Raw genomic sequence first — 15557 nt, 5'->3', positions numbered from 1 at the left:
CCTTGTAGTGACCTTCATCAGTTCCCTAGTGGGAAGTGGGCAGAATTTCTTTAGGTGGAGGAAATTTGTGCCAATTAGAAGCAGAAGTCACTGGGTAGCCAGGAAGAGGCCAACTGAATGAAAGCAGTTGTCTGGGGGTATAAATGACCATTGGCTGGGAAACAAAACTTCTGGTGATGGAAAGAGATTCAGATAAATGGGTTTTGATGGAAATAAAGGGGATCCAGATAGGAAGTAGTGACTTTCCACTAAGGCTGGCCTTTAGTCAGGGATCGTTTCTTGGGATGGAATTCCCACTGAGCCAAGTCCAACGTTTTTCCCACAGGATGATCCTGGACGGTGTCTCCTGGAGAAAAGAGCAGAGTAAAAGATATTGTAGGTTATAATTCCATGGACAGAGGAGCCTGGCAGGCTACAGTCCATAGGGTCACAAAGAGTCAGACATGACTGAGTGACTTTCATTTTCAACCTTGCGATAAATCGGGATCCAAATAGTCTAAGAAACTGGGGGGCTCTGAGGGAAGGTCTCCACTTCACATATCAACTTGCACTTACGAAGAGATGACCCAAATCTGGCGATGACAGGTGCTGTTAGGAATTCTTTGCAGCCTTGAAACAGTCCAGCTGTGTTGGAATGTTTCTAGAACTAAGATTGTGGATAAAGTGTCATGTAGTTATGCACAAGATTTTTAGTTTTGCATATAAACCTGGGGGAAACTGTGAGGCTTTTGCATTAAATCTCAAGATTCTGCAGTCAGTTTTCTGTGATGTTTGTATCTTCTGTTTCCACCATTTAGAAGTATGTATAAGAACATTATAATGAATAACAGAACGTTATAATGAAATAATTCAAAACAAAGCACACAAGTGTGCTTGTGCAAACACACACACACAGACACACACACACACACACTTGTCAATGGAGCAAAAGCCCAGAGTAGAAAGAAAACAAGAAGGGAGCTTGTCCCCCTGATGGCAACATGCAAGTGCATATTCCCAGAATGTCAGCTTCCCTGTGAGAAGAGACATAACCTGCTTTGCCCCACTTTTTGGGCCTGGTCGGGAGAGTGAATGAGAAGATAATTACCTATGTATTTTGGAAGTAGAAGTGTTGTAAAAGAAAATGTTTTATAGTCAGCCAATGAAAAGGAATGTTGTCCAAGGTCATCTTCTGTAGCCCTCAGCCATCCTTCAGATAGTAAAGGAAGATAACGGAAGTAACAATGAGAACAAAACTGACCTAATGGCTCAAGTCCCAGTGTCGGGGTTATATATTTGCTGGGCACTTCTGTTCTCGCTCAGCAAGTGGCTGAGATTCTAACTTCCACAAATAGCTTAGTTCCTCTCTCCTGCAGCACTGCTGACTCTACGCTCACCCTCTCCCTTCCCTGTACTCAGCATCGATGCCCTAATATGTTGGTACCCGTGGACCTGCTGTTTGCTGCTGGCTTCTGGTGTGCCCAGCCTCCCATGCCATTCTAAACAACTGGTGAGTACAATGGCCCTTATCCAACCATGTCTGCCTCAGATACCAGCATAGGACTGAGAGTAAATATTTTTTGATCAGTTGCTTGATGAATAAAAATATTTTTAAAAATGAAAATGCAAAAATTCATCTTAGAAAGAAAACAGTGGCGTAACCTTTTTAAACGAACCGAAATGGAAACTTACTGGCCGGGAACTATTAACTTATCTCCCAAACACACAGAAGTAGAAACAGACCAGATTTAGGTTTCATAGTTCACATTTCTGTAACAGGAGTTGTTGTTTTTATTATAAGCTCTATGTAGACCAAATTAACACTGAATTATAAAACAGTGGAAAAATGCAGAAAGTTGATAACTTTTGTTTGGTGATAATTTTGATAAATCATTATTTTCATAATACAAATGTACATATTTGACAGATTTTTTTTAAGCTCAATCAATGGCTATTTTTAAACAGTACAATAAAACAAAGAAAATGTAGTAGTGTGGAGCAATGGAAAGAGGACAGGATTTGGCTGTTAAGTCTCAGGTGTAAAAGTAATACACTATCCTTTGTAAAATTCTCTGAGTCTTAGTTTGCTCAGTTGCACTATTAACATGGCAATAACATGTTCTCATACAACCTCCCAGAATTTTGAACAGCCCCAGTGATAGAATGCATGTGACCATGATTTATAAATTCTAAAATGCTCCAGTGTATTAGTTAATGTTATTACCAAAATAAAGCAAACTCTCTACATCTTCTGTGTAAAGGGGATTTGGCCTTAACTATGATCATTGTAGAATTTCAGATAAGCAGACCCACTTAGATCAGAATTGGCACTGTGGAATTTTGAGAAATGAATGATCTAATTTCATTTTTGTTTTTGTAAAATCATCAGACAGTTTGTTTGTGGTGCTTTCTTTCCTTTTTTTTTTTTTCTTTCTTCTCTCTCTTAACATCTGGTTTTCCTGATTTGATCAGACCTAGACATACCAAAAGAGTGTAGAAAATATTTTTGGGATTCATTTGCAGACACTAGTCATTTGGATCTTTTCATGCATTTTATGGGTTCTTATCTCAGCTCAGCCTAGACACTTGCGACTTTAAATATTCCTCATGTAGAAGATGATGTAGTTATCAGGTGAACCTATTTTATATCCAACTTAAGAAGTTTCTTGAGACTGTACTAGTCCAAACTCCTTCATAATAGAAAGGTTGTGGCCTGAGTTATCCAGGTAGCTTCCTGTCATGGTGTGGAAAGGAGAAATGTCACTGAGGAGGTGGCTCACATGTGGGATGTCAAGCAAGAAATTAGGAGTCCTGCCCTTATTGGCACAACTAGCTCTTGTACCCTCTTAAGGATGACCTCTGACCCACAGAACCAGGTCTCTCGCTCACATCTTTACAGGCATAGACGCTCCACAGGTCAGTTGTAATCGACCTCGTTGTTGAGGCAGGTGTGGAGGTCAAGTCCCCTTTCCTCCCCTCCAGGCCAAGACCACCATAACCTCCCTAAGCTTAGACATAAGGAGCTGGATCAGGCTTTATCACTCTGTGGCTTGACTGTGTTGACCCAGCTGGGCACTGAAGAAGGGTAAGATGAAGAAAGATAGGTTATTAACCACTTGGCTAGGGTTCCCTATGGCCCAAATTGATGTGCACAGATCAAACTTGCTCAGTCCATCAATATAGTCTCAGCCAACAAGCCATCAGGTGGTCAGCCAGTGTTCAGTATTCAAACAAGAGCTACTATGTGAATGAACGAGGGGATGGCAGCCCACTGGCTTTTTTACACATGGAGCCTTTGGGCATCAGTTTCCATTTATTCCTTAATACAGTAGAAAAATATTAATTGAATGCCTGTGACTTGAGTAGTATCTGGGTCTTGGGGAACAGAGTTGTCCACAGTGATTAAAAACAAACAAAAACAAAAATAGTAGTGGTCACCTTACCTATGGAACTTATAGTCTACCTGGAAGGGGAAATAAATGTGAAACAAAAGGACACATATTCCTCTACTATCAGAAGTGCTAGGAAGGAAATGTATGAAGTTCTATGATAGCATAAAAAGGGGATGCAATGCAGTTTGAGTGGATTGCCAGGAAGCTTTCCTAAGGAAGTGACATTTAAGGTGGTATTTGAAGAGTGAGAATGGGTCAGCTCAGAAGAGAATTTTAAGAAGAAGCAATTGTTACAGCAAAGATTCTGTTCCAGGAAGAGACAATGTGTTTCAAGAGGTGAAAGAAATTGTATGGTGTGAAGTTAGAATAAGAAGTAGAGTTCTGCTGATACTGCTGATACTGAGTATGTAGGGATCAGACTATTAAAATCTTTGTGGCCAGGGTAATAATTCTGCTCCTTAGCCTAAGAGCAATGGAAAAACATGAAAGGATTTATAAAGCTTTATATAAGGAACAGTCTGGAGTGTTAAGAGTGAGTGTGAGATGCCTGTTAGGAGGCTAGAATAGTAGTCAAGATGAAACAAGATGGTAACTAAGAAAGACTAAGGTGATGGTAGAAAATGAATGAAGATAAGTGGACAGAATGGAGAGCTTGGTGAAGACTGATGAAGCTTGATGCTAAAAATTCAGCAGTTAGGTGGCTCAAACAGTAAAGAATCTGCCTGCAATGCAGGAGACCTGGGTTTGATCACTGGGTTGGGAAGATTCCCTGGAGGAGGGCATGGCAATCAACTCCAGTATTTTTGCCCAGAGAATCCCCATGGACAGAGGAGCCTGGTGGGCTACAGTCCATGGGGTCGCAAAGAGTCAGACACAACAGAGCAACTAAGCACAGCAGAGCACAGGATGCATGCACAGTGACTCTTGGGTTTTGGCTTCTACAACTAAATAGATGAGGGAGCCATCTCCTGACAGGCATTCTGGAAGAGGACCAGGTGTGAGGAAAGATGACAGGTTCAATTTGCACATGTGGATGTTGAGATACCCTTGTGCCATCTTTGTGCAGACATAGAGTAGACATTGGATACGTGGGACTAAAGCTCAGGGGAGAGGTCACAGCTGAACACGTGACCTTGGTAGTCATTGTCACACTGGCGAGAACTGAAGCCATGGACGGAATGACATTCAGTGAAGTGAAGGGTGATGTTGCTGCTGATCTTGCTCAACATCTGCTGCCAGAGCTAGGTCCCCAGCTACAAGCTCTCACACTCTGACAGCTGCCTCCTCAAGGCCATTGAGAATGCTTTTCATCCAGGGTTGGCAGGCTTCTTTTCAAACTAAACAGGATTTTATATGTGTGTGTGTGGTGCATGTGTGTGCAGGTGAAGGTTTGTTCTGTGGACCCTGGGTTGGAGAGTTACCATGCACGGCATTTGAGTTTCATTCTCTAACACTCTAGTCTGCCAGCGTTTTCAAAATGGAAGGAGCCAAGTGGCTTTTTCCGGGGTATAATTTGTTTCCTTTACCTTTGGCTTTTTATGGAGCTCACACCTTCTTTCTCCAAGGTTCCCTACCACTTGAGGCTTTAAACAGTCTGATTTTGTTTCTAATTTTCTCAAAGTGTCACCACCCACAATCAACTGGATAGCTACGCTTTTCCTTCGTCCAGCAAGGCCAGGAGTCAAACACCTACTCTTTATTTTCCCACCTGTCTTGGCATCTGATCCTGACTCCTCAAATGGGTCTACTGGTTACAGCACTCCATGGTGCTGGCACTCTGTCCCCGCAGGTGCCCAAACAGTCTGTTCTTTTGAGAGGGCCCTATCAGAGGTCTCGATCTTGCCAGTGAAATTGTATGGCTGGGTTTTCACTGACTTTTAGTTCTTGATTTGGTTTGTATTGATGGAGAACACATTTTAAAAGCACTTGTCTCATCATAGTCCTCAGGTGGCCTTGCTGACTGTTCTACGTGTCTTGAAGAATGGGCGGTTTTGAAGGGCCCTGAGTGTGGATTTTGGAAAAGTGAGAATTTTTGCTTGTGACTGATAGGCCTATTTAAGGCTTAGAGTTTAGTGTCTGTTTTTATTGCTTATCATCTTTTAGTTCTTGTGTAGAAAATCATGTCTTGCCTTGAATTTGCCAATGAATTGAGAGTGAGTGCATAGTATGATGTGCTGGGTCCATGCTCCGGGGGTACCAGGATAATAAAGGAAGCTGTAATCCACATCCAGGTGCATATTTGTGTAGCAGTGGAGACAGAAAGACAATGACCAAATCTCAAGCGCTATGTTGACAAAGGCAAGGAAGCAAGTAACATGGAGAAAATGAGATGTTTTACTTATGATTTAAAAGCTACACATTTAAAGGAAGTGGATCTGGTTAGCGTGCAAAAAAACAGGCATATTTAATAGTTCACATCACAGGAAAAGATGGCAATATCCACAGACAAATTATAAAAACAAAGTATGTATCCTGAAAGTAGAATGTGGGCTTAAGTACAAAAGACACTTTTCTGCCAGTTAGATGTGTAACAAAAATTAATATTAATGAATAAGTAATTCTAGGAGAATGATGGATGCACAGAATATACCAGTGTTAGCAGAATGGCAAAATTTGTGCAACATTGAAGCTGGACTTCCAGAGCTAAAATGTCTAATGATTACTATCTAAAAAAAATACAAGGCTTCCATAACCACCAGACAGTAATTAATTTTAGTGAATCTCACACCTGCCTTAAATTAACAACCTTCTACTCATGTTCATATCTTCATTAAATATCATAACAAAATATACCCATTCATTAGATAGAATTCTAGCTGGTAAGCATGACCCTCATATGTGTAAGAATATATTCAATATCTGTACACCCATTATGTTTTCAGATAGCAGGAGAAAAATGCAGTACAATTTTTTCCTCTTGTTAAGTCACTATCATTTAAGCTTTAACCTGGAACACTTAAAATAGAATTTAGGTTTACAAGATAAAAGCATGGCAAGAAATGTCAGATGGCTGTGGAAGCATGTTTCTCTGAAAAGTAGAACTCTCAAGAAAGAAAAACAGAAATGGCTTGCTCAGTCCATCTTGCTTAGTAAAGGAGCTGCAGCTTCAATTATCTAAAGGGGCATGTATAGTGAATGTTGTTACAAATTGTGTTTATTGCAGTATTGTGGATGCTGACAGCAAGTAGTATCAAAACATACCCAGGATTTTTTTGATACCTGTATTGTTGTTGTTGTTCCAAAAACTTTCTTTGTAAAAGCTTTTTTAAATGGGAGTATAACTTTTTAAATTGATTTACAATATTGTGTTAGTTTCAGGTGTACAGCACAGAAATTCACTTACATATATGTGTGTGTATATGTGTGTGTGTATAATATGTAATAATCCTTTTCAGATTATTTTACATTAGATTGATACATGTATTTACAATAAACTTCGGGGGGGACAAGGGTGGATGAATTTCTGTTAAAAGCTGTTCGTGTGTGTTACATATAACATACATGGTAAATATTTATTTATAGTCTTTGTTTAATAAAACAGGCATTTAAGTTTAAGTGAAATCAACAAAAGGAAAATAGGTGCATGGATGTGTGATTTTGAGATTGAAGTGAGTCTTAATATGTAAATAAGATGTGTAATGTGAAAAAAAAAATAGCATGCTTCAAGGTCTGAAGGGATGTGGAGGTCAGATCTAATAGATAGAAATTTTGTATTACCCCAGAGGACATAACCAGGGCTTAGAATTTATAGAGAGGTAAAATTTGGCACTCCAGAAGGGAGGACCTTCCCAAGAACCTTAGATATCCAATGTGGGAATGCTTGGCCTCAGCTTTAGTGAACTCACAATGGCAACAGTGTTTAAGCAGGTATTGGATTACTGCTTGTCAAGGATGTCATAGACAGAACTGATTTGTGTGAAAGACTCAGCTAGATTGGTGACTTTCAACTTCTTTTTAAGGAGTGGAGCTTTTTTTTTCAAATCACCTCTTATATAAAAGCAGAAAATTTAAAAATATACAACAAAATAAGAGGAGTGCTTTGGGGAGTCCCACTCTCTTGGTTTTCTCAACTCTCACATAAATGCCCCTTGGCACCTCCTCTGAATTCCAAGAGCTTAAACATCCCCTCCTCACTCTATAATATCTAAAGGATTTATGGTTCCTTTTGCTTCCAGGATTCCATGATTATTCTGTATATAAATTGTTCTTGTTTGAATTGCTTCATTAGCGGTATTTCTTTTTGCTTTAACTCCTAAAACATATGGAATTTTACAAATTAGTTTTAGGGATTTTTAGCTCAGAGTTTAGTTTAGATTTGTCTAACTACACATGTTGACCAGCCAGGATACAGAAATGATGATTTTTTTTTTTTCCAAAAGAAGAGTTTTTGAGGTCTACTTAGCAGCAGCAGCAGCAGTATCTGTTTTAGATTCAGACTACTTGAAATCAGATTGTATGACAATGAGGAAGTAGAGCATTAAGGAACCAGGTCCAATAACTTTGATCAGATTGTATTTAGTGTGTTATGGAATTATGTGTTTCTTTCAACTCTGTCTGGCCACAGAGTCTCTTTTGAAGCTCACGTGTAGGCAGTTAATCTTGACTGGGTTCATTGATTTATAATAGGGAGAAAAATGCTCTTGTGAATCCAAATAACTTAAACTTGAAAAAGTTTTCAGTCAAGTGATTTTGTCCATAAACCACTAATAAAATTAAAGAGATGTCAGAGAATGGATATCTTGCAGGGGTCACTGCTCTGCAGGTGCAAAAACTGGAGTTAACCAGTTAATCAGCTTGGGAGATTCAATGTGCTAACTAACCTAAAAACGATGGGTGTATCAGGCAGCTGATGACTTATGAGTCAGAATGAAGCAAAAGGTGGCTTGTCTGATTTGAAAAATGAGGCTTTTTAAAAATCTGTCTATCTGGATTGTACGTATACTTAGCAGGCCAAATTACAGCTGATTTACAGAAGAGAGAAGCATTGATAAGTATTTTCGTTGGCACCTTAGTACGGCAGCAAAGAACTGAAGGCATTCTGGTTGTGCATCAGTTGGAGAATATATGGATAAAATGTGGCGGGTGTGAGGGCCTTGGGATATTATGAGTGAACTGTTAGAAGCAACATGCTTGCTGCAACATAGCAACATGGATGCATCATAAAGACACAGAGTTAACATGCAGTTGCCTGTGGGAGGGATGTGGGAAGATTAAGGAGCTGGGGAATGGGAATAAAAGACAACATTCACACAATTATTTGTTGTATGGTGTAAAACTAGTTGTATGCAGGAGAAATGCCCAAAGTAAAATTTTGAAATGAAGAAGAAATTGATCAAATCTGTGAGGGTGGATGGAGACTTCTAGAGAAGGAAATGTTTGGGCTGCCTCTTCAGGCATAGAACAATATGGACAATTTGGAGAAAGTCAACAGTTCAGCATAACTGTGGCATATAGCGTGTATTGAAAAGTAGCAGGAGATGAGGTGAGTGCTACAAGCAGGGTATAGATTACAGATAGTCTGGTGGACCATATAAGCAACTTGCATTTGATCTCAGAGGGAACAGAACTAAGCTGAGAAAAAGTAAGAAAGGATTGTGTAATGGACCACTCAACAGGAAGAGCGTAGATTGGACTAGAAGAGATAGGACTGAGAAAGAGAAATTAGCTGAAATATTTGAAAGAACCTATACAAGAAAGGACAAATATCTGAATTAGGGAAGTAACCATGAAGATGGATGCTGGGAAAAGACATGGATGGTATTAAGGGGGGAAACTGGTAAGACAATTGTGACTGACTCGATATTACATGAGAAAAAATGAGAATAGCCCTCAAGTTTCTGGCTTGGATGATTAGATGAAAAGTTATATTGTTAAGCAGTAGAGGGAATTTAGGGGAAAGTTGAGAAGTGGACTTAGTTGAAGTACATGTTGAATTTGAAGCTCTTGGTGTGCCATTCAAGTGGTGATATCTAATGGGTAATTAGGTCTGTTATCAGGAAGTGGTCTGAGCTAGAGGTACACATTTGGGACTTGAGGCAGTCAAAGAGCTGCTGCTTCTGTTTCAGAAACTCAGGGAAAATTTGTAGAAGGAAGAGGAAAAGGGACCAGACCAGACATTTTGGAGAATATGAGGGAATGGGTAGATGAGAGAAGAATTCAAGGAAGGTATTTAGGGTATAACAGAAGAATGAGAATAAGAGAAGTTCAGTTCAGTCGCTCAGTCATGTCTGACTCTTTGTGACCTCACGGACTGCAGCACGACAGGCTTCCCTGTCCATCACCAACTCACAGGGCTTACTCAAACTCATGTCCATCGAGTCAGTGATGCTATCCAACCATCTCATCCTCTGTCGTTTTCTTCTCCTCCTGCGTTCAATCTTTCCCAGCATCAGGGTCTTTTCCAGTGAGTCAGTCCTTTGCATCAGGTGGCCAAATTATTGGAGTTTCAGCTTCAACGTCAGTCCCTCCTACGAATATTCAGGACTGATTTCCTTTAGGATTGACTGGTTTGATCTCCTTGCAGTTGAAGGGACTCTCAAGAGTCTTCTCCAACACCGCAGTTCAAAAGCATCAATTCTTTGGTGCTCAGCTTTCTTTATAGTTCAATTCTCACATCCATATATGACTACTGGAAAAACCATAGCTTTTACTAGATGGACAAAGGTCTCTGCTTTTTAATATGCTGTCTAGGTTGGTCATAGCTTTTCTTCCAAGGAGCCAGTGTTCTTTAATTTCATGGCTGCAGTCACCATCTGCAGTGATTTTGGAGCCCAAGAAAATAACGTCTGTCACTGTTTCCGTTGTTTTTCCATCTATTTGCCATGAAGTAATGGGACCAGATGCCTTGGTCTTAGCTTTTTGAATGATGAATTTTAAGCCAGCTTTTTCACTCTCCTCTTTCACTCTCAAGAGGCTCTTCAGTTCCTCTTAGCTTTCTGCCATAAGGGTGGTGTTCTGCGTATCTGAGGTTATTGATATTTCTCCCAACAATATTGATTCCAGCTTGTGCTTCATCCAGCCCGGCATTTCACATAATGTACTCTGCATTTACATTAAATAAACAGGGTGACAATATACAGTCTTGACGTACTTCCTTGAAATCTGCAAAATACAAGAAAACTGGGAGAAGGTGATGTATTAGAGGTCTAGGGAATCGAGTAGTTGATGAATGAGGAGGCAGACTTTCTTCTATTCTACACATCTGTTCATTAGCAAACGAGAAGGTCATTCCTGTTGCTCACATCTCCACTGATCCCCAACAACACCACTGTCACCCACACCCATGCCACTGTCTGCTCTCCACCGTGATCGCCTCTTAATTGTTTTCTCTCCTCCACACTAATCTTAAACTTTGTCTAAAACATAGGTCCTATCATGTTGCTTCTCTGCTTATAAACCTTCAATTACTTCCCCTTATAAATAAAAAAAAGAACAATCTATACTTTATGATGGACTACAAGCGCCTGCAAAATCTGCCTCCTGCTGTTCTCTCCAACCCAACTCCTGCCACTTCCTCCCTTGATCTTCACTGATCTCCATTTTGTTCCTGAGAGGCAACAGTCCCCTGCCCCCCAGGCCCCTTGCTTTTCCTAAAGAGTAGTATAGCCTCTCCATTCTTCTCTTTAATGACAACTCAAATGCCACATGCCCAGAGCAATCTTCCCCAGTCTCTCTGTCCCTCATTACTGTGTCTTCAGGGTCAGAGGTGAAGTGTTCTCTGTGGTGTCCTAAATGGGAAAGAAATCCAAAAGAGGGGGGGATATATATATATATTTGGGACTTCCCAGGTGCCTCTAATGGTATGGAATTTGCCTGCCAATGCAGGAGACGCAGATTTCATCTGTGGGTTAGGAAGATCCACTGGAGTAGGAAATGGCACCCCACTCCAGTATTCTTGCCTGGAGAATTCCATGGACAGAGGAACCTGGTGGGCTACAATCTATGGGGCAGCAAAAAGTCGGATGTAACTGAACGACTGAGCACAATATGTGTACGTATAGCTGATTCAGTTTTCTGTATAGCGGAAATTAAACAAACATTGTAAAGCAACTATACTCCAATAAAATGTAAGTAAAAAGAAAAATAGAAGTGAAATCTTCCATGTGAGAGTAATAGAGGAAAGAACTGGGTCTTTCCCTTGACAGGAAGAGAACTGCAGGCTTCATCAGCATAGACGCATTTGTGTAATCACCCTCAAAACAAGTTCTAGGATATACTCATCACCACCAACATTTCCCTAGTGTCCCCTTTCAACCAGTTCCCTCCATCAGTACTTGCCAGCGTAGGGGGGTGGTGCTTGTCGATTTCATTGCCAGCCTTTGTGTTTCCCCAAACCTCATCAAGATGTCTTATTGGTAAAAGTGGTGGGAAACATGGGGCTTGACTATATTTCAATCCTTCAACATAGTCTGTGCAACTATCAGATTTCATCTGGTTTGTCTTTCTCTTAGTAAATGACCTCTACCTCTCTGAGCACATGAGTGGCAAATGCCACTTGCATAGAAAATAGCCAGCATTTGTCAGCCAGCCCCAGAGAGGACATTTTTCTTCTCTGGAAATTTAGACAATTTTGCTATTTTTGGTTCTATGGTTATCAATGTCTTCAAAAGCATTATTTTATATTATTTTTCTATATTACCCCAAATTGTTGCAACAAAAATGTTGGGCTACCACATCCTGCTGAATACTACTTGAAAGTGGAGGTCTGTTTTCTCTCTAAAAGCCAACTTAAAAATTGCCGAAACTTCCCTGGTGGTCCAGTGGTTGAGAATCTTTGCAACTGATGGTTGAGAATGCAATCAAGGCATTTCAGTGCCATGCAGCCACGAAACCTGCACGCCACGATGAGAGAATCTGTGTGCTGCAACTAAAGATCTCACCTGTTGCACGAAGATCCCCTGTGCCTGACGCAGCTAAGACCTGACACAGCAGAATAAACACATATATATTTTAAAAATCTGCCACCAAGTACTCCTTTGACATTCTCTACTCCAGCAGAGGGATCTTCCCAGCCTCCAGGAGATGTAAGAGAAACATAGGGATCAAACTTAACATCTCTTACACCTCCTGCATTGGTAGGCGGATTCTTCACCATGCCACCTGGGAAGCCCTATTTCTTGGACCCCTGTTTTATTCTTAATATGGTGCTGAAGGAGTTAGAAAAAGAATCTAAGCCATGAGCTTTAATCAAGGTAGCTGACATCCATTTGAGAAGGAAAAACATACCTGAGTGGAACTATTAGAAAGTGTGACAATTATGTTGACTCTAATGGGAACACCTAGAACCTTGGTTAAGTGGTTCTGTCTTCCAGATCTCATTTTCGTCCGTTGCAAATGAGAGGTTTGATTTTGATGAGCGGTTATCAAATGTTTCTGTTAAATGCACTGAGCCACATAACAGGGCTGGCCAGCTGAAAAGCTGCTCGGGATAGCCATCTATATGAGGTGTTAAAACAGTGATGGAAATAAAATAAAATGGAGAAAACTGAATGTATCAGAACTCCTCTCAGGAAGAGGACCATATGTGATCTCAGAGTCAGCCATTTGGGATATTGGGTGAGATTCCCGAGGAGCTTGCCTAAGAAACAACAGATGGAGGATAAACCCTTCTAATGAGGAGGAATCTGGTTTAGTGCAGGGCTTTTGTTCTGTTGCACTGCAAGTTTGGGCCCCATTCAAGATGCCTGGGATGACAGAGCAGAGGTTGAGCCTCACTACCAGTGGTCCTGCTTTTCTGCCCTCTTTACATACTGCTTAGTATTTCTACATAAATGAACAAATGTTTTTAAAATGTAATCTGAACGGGAAACACTCAAGTATGAATGCTGTATGCCTCACCAAGCTCTGCAGCAAATAACTGCTTTACAAATGAATTTTTACATAGAATCCCAGTGGAAAAACCAGATGAAACAAAAACCACCCTGTTTAAACTAGATGTAAGGACACGGGGCTTTGTTCACTCAGTTTCCCTTTAAACCTGCTGAGAAAACGTTGTCAGATTCTAGTCCTCAATGGAATAACTGTTTAAAAACTACTGATCTACTTGATTTCCACCCTTTTTAAAAAGCACTAATCTTCTCTGATTCTTTGATAAAGTACAGACATATAAAGAATTGTATAGCAGTGCTTTGTTTCTTAAATTCTTATATATCTCTCACCAAAATTAGTATTTTCACTGGTTGAATAACAAGTATTTTGAGAAAAATAGAACATTGACATGTTAAACATACAGTTGTCATTTATAGTTTCTCTTTGTCTTTTTAAGAAACCTATGTTCTGAAAGTTTTCTTGAACTTTCAGCCCTTGTATGAAATAATGTGTTTTCATTTCCATGAACTCATTCTTGTTCTCTGATGACGTCTTTTTAAAAAAATAATCACCACTCTTGTTTTATGGAAGCCCTCCCTTAAGCCTCTCTGAGGCTATTCATTAGAGTTCTTTGGGTGTCTGTTTCTCTTTTTTTTAGGTTACCTTCTGCTTGTTTCTCAGTATTTGCTTCTGTTCTGTTCCTTCTGTTTTGAAGAGCTGGATCTTTGTAAGTTTCCCAGAAGTCTTGACTGCAGTTCATATTTAAGAAGGAATAACTAGGTTGATTAATAAAAGCAGATCCAGGATTTCCTCTGTGGTTTGGCGCCCCTTTCCAGAAGGAGATGGCGATTCAGATTTTGGGGATCTTGGCTGTCAGGCTTTCTCCTGCCACCTCAGCTGGGACTTGATAAGAAAGTCAGTGATGGGTATCCACTCTCACGTGGACCACAGAGCCCTCCTAGGCACATTGCTGAATTCCTTTGGGAGCACATCTCAGGTCTATGATCCAGGGGAAGACACTGCTGCTGCTCGGGGCATGGTGATTGGAGAAAGGGTGGGGTCAGGCTGATTCAGCAGACTCGCACAGGCTCTTCATTCACTGCTTCAGCCTCCCCTTCCATCCCCTCCACTCCTGCTCACCCCAGACACTCTGCCACGAAAAACTGCATGTGGCAGCCTTCCTCTTCTACCTGCTCTGAGGCGTGGCTTCCTGCATCCTAGTTTATTAGGCAGTATGATCCTGTTGTCTAGGATTTCTAAAAGAATAACCATTACTTCCATTTCCAGTGCTTTTAATGGGTTTTTCCCTTCTGTATTTTACTGCAGTGGCACACTAAAAATGGGGAAGTTGGAAAGCTCCTTTCAGGGTGTAGGCAACAGTGGTACATTGCCGTAGAGAATTTATAAACAATAATAAAAACCAACCCAAAGAAAGTCTGGTTTTCATTATCACCAAGATCAGTGATAAAATGTTCTCCCTACCCCCTAAAAAAGTATCTTAAGAAAAAAAAAAGTTCTAAACAATTTCATTGGTACTGTAGAGTCTTAATAAAATATATGTATGTTTCAAATAAGCACATTTTTACTACTATTGTCTAACAAACATTGGATTCTACAGAGAAGTTAATTTGGAAACCTCCCAGTTATATAGTTGGTTCCAACACAAATGGACACAGCTACACATGTTTGTTTCAAGAGTAAGTTTATAAAGTTTTGGAATCATTTGTGATTTTGGCGTCACTTGTGTTTCCAATTCCTGTGGTACTACATATTCCTGCATTTAACCAGTAGATTGGAAATAAGCATTGACAGGGCAGTATTGTGAAGATAAAGAAACAGAGCTTGAGTAACTTCCATTGTCTCATTCTGTGTGACCATTCCGAGCTTTATTTGTGTTTCAATTTAAAACAATGATATACAGAGCAAACTGTGAGGCAGAACATCTTTTATTGTAAGTGCAAACTGTAGTTTGTGCATGAAATCTTTTATTAAATTACCATAGTATCTTGAAATGGAAGTTTCGTGTTTATAAATTAATTCTTTGTTTTAAGCTATGGTCCAATCCAAGGAAACAGTGACTGTTACTGAAAGTAATTTTGTCATAAAGGAAAAGGGAGTATTAAAAGACTACTCCAGGTGCCAAATAACAGTATGCATGCCAGTATTTCAAGTCATCTCACTGGGTTAGAGGAAAGAAGGAAGGAAGTCCAGGTGTTTAGGCGACCATTTTGAAGCAGAAGGTTGGGTACTATGATTAAAAGGAGAATTCAAGAGGCAAAATGACATTTCGGAAGTTCAGAAGCGGAACTTGTCTCCCACTTGTGTTTCTTTTAGCTGAAGTGATCTCTGCAATTTACGTGAATTCTTGGCCCAGTGAAG

General features: G+C 40.2%; 1 protein-coding gene across 3 annotated transcripts in view; it reads left to right on the top strand.

Moving 5' to 3' along the window:
- The first annotated feature begins 1296 nt into the window (after nucleotides 1–1296).
- Nucleotides 1297–15557, top strand: part of OSR1 (odd-skipped related transcription factor 1) — a 160780-nt gene continuing 146519 nt past the window's right edge. Inside the window, exon 1 of one of the 3 annotated variants that reach the window (XM_069580253.1) lies at nucleotides 1297–1489. The gene's annotated coding sequence lies outside the window, so the exon portion shown is untranslated. The remainder of the gene's footprint in view (nucleotides 1490–15557) is intronic. The other 2 variants (XM_069580255.1, XM_069580256.1) reach the window with 2 other exon arrangements.

Source organism: Ovis canadensis, chromosome 3 (assembly GCF_042477335.2).
Source record: "Ovis canadensis isolate MfBH-ARS-UI-01 breed Bighorn chromosome 3, ARS-UI_OviCan_v2, whole genome shotgun sequence".
NCBI classification, from domain to species: Eukaryota; Metazoa; Chordata; class Mammalia; order Artiodactyla; family Bovidae; genus Ovis; species Ovis canadensis.
The sequence above is the reverse complement of the archived record's forward strand: the minus strand, read 5'-3'. Positions and strand labels throughout refer to the sequence as shown.